Genomic DNA, 1114 nt, shown 5'->3' with positions numbered 1-1114 from the left:
TACTGTGCTGTGCTCCTCTATTCACTACTTGATGGCACTAATGCACTCACCACCTGTCTCTTTCCCCATTGTCAGCCTCTTTTATGTCCCTGCTGACATTGGCATATGGAGTCTATTCTTAGGGCCCTAGAATCCAGATGAGAATGCTGTCATGCTAAAATAAAAAAATGGCCACAGCTTGTAAATTTTTAAATGGCTTCACCTTCAGTCACTTTTAATATCCAAAATGGCCATGACTTGTAAATAATCAAAATTGCTGCACACTCTGGACTGCCAAATTTCCACAGATCAGGTTGTATCCCTCCTTGCTGTTTCCCTTCCAAGTCATAAGCCACCAACACAGACCTCTCTGCAGCCCTTGGTGAACAGAGATAATCTTTAGGTCAATCTCAGGTCCCAACACCATTTGGAAATATTCAGGCTGTTGGTCCCATCAGAGTAGCTGATAGTCTGCAGCTCTGACCATAACAGTACTCACTGTTTTTGTTCAGGTTTTTCCACTATTTAATGCCTAATCCAGTTCTGTATAGGTCCTTTTAAAGTTGTGGGCTCCAGGATTACATTCTGTGTCTCTGTCATTTGGTTTCTTTTTTCTTTGTTGAATAGGGTCTGTGTAGTTTGTCTGTATTCCTCCATATTCTCATTTTTCAGCGCTGTCTGGTCTTGTCCAATCCTCACAATCATCGCTCAATTTGAGTTCACTGATAAATCCACTTTGTTGATCCATCTCATTGAGGATCTTCTCTTTTTCACTGGTGTTTGACTTTAATAAGCATGATGTCCTACTCCAGAGTGTGGTCCCTTCTAATATAATGTTCAAAGTCCATGAGACAAAGTTTTGCCATCCTTGCTTCTCAGGAACATTATGGCTGTCCTTCAAAGACAGATTTGGTCTCTCTTCTGGCATCTATGGTATATTCAATATTTTTCAGGGTCCACGACTCATCTGTCAGTTTGTTGTACTGTAGTAGCTATGATACTGAAAATTATACCACTGAGGTTCCGTCAAGATGGCGGACTAGGCAAAAAGACTTCACAGACCCTCTTCAACAAAGAAAAGGGAAACCAATTAACACAGACACAGAAGATAATCTTGGACCCCTGAGCCTTGAAG

Source organism: Orycteropus afer, unplaced genomic scaffold, assembly GCF_000298275.1.
Source record: "Orycteropus afer afer isolate SDZICR_OR568_19922 unplaced genomic scaffold, OryAfe1.0 scaffold00643, whole genome shotgun sequence".
NCBI lineage: Eukaryota > Metazoa > Chordata > Mammalia > Tubulidentata > Orycteropodidae > Orycteropus > Orycteropus afer.
Note: the sequence above shows the minus strand (reverse complement) of the source record.